Source organism: Rhagoletis pomonella, unplaced genomic scaffold (genome assembly GCF_013731165.1).
Source record: "Rhagoletis pomonella isolate Grant_MI unplaced genomic scaffold, Rhpom_1.0 Rhpom_scaffold_00006, whole genome shotgun sequence".
NCBI classification, from domain to species: Eukaryota; Metazoa; Arthropoda; class Insecta; order Diptera; family Tephritidae; genus Rhagoletis; species Rhagoletis pomonella.
The window spans coordinates 37,472,941-37,473,436 of NW_023458560.1; positions in this window are offsets into that span (position 1 = coordinate 37,472,941).

Here is a 496-nt window from a genome sequence, read left to right on the forward strand (position 1 = left end):
AAAACCATCCCTGTGGGTGGGAGTGTCAAATTTTAGAAAATAGCTACTTACAAAACCTTTAATAATTGAATCATGGTCTGTTCCCATGTTTCAATAATACAAGGTTAGATAATTATTGACAGCTGCGGTTTGACACTCCCTTACAAAAGGTTGCATTTACGAAGGACAGAGAAAGGGCAAGAATGCAATCCCTTGTTGCGAAAATGGTAGTAGAAAAGTACGCAAAGTAGGCAATTAGTAGTGAAATTCGTTTTGTAAATTCTAATGTATTTGCAGGAAATCTGGCATTTTAAACGAAATGTTGAACGTAATATTGATATATCTACGTGTATTACGTAATTTATATGCTATTTAGCCGTATAAAAACTGCAAAATGACTCAAAATTAAAATAAGACTACTATGAATTGATGTAAACATCCAATGCTTATGTTTTCATCATTTAAATATGCTTCATATGCATATACAAATAAACATATTGCACAAAAGCTTATACTT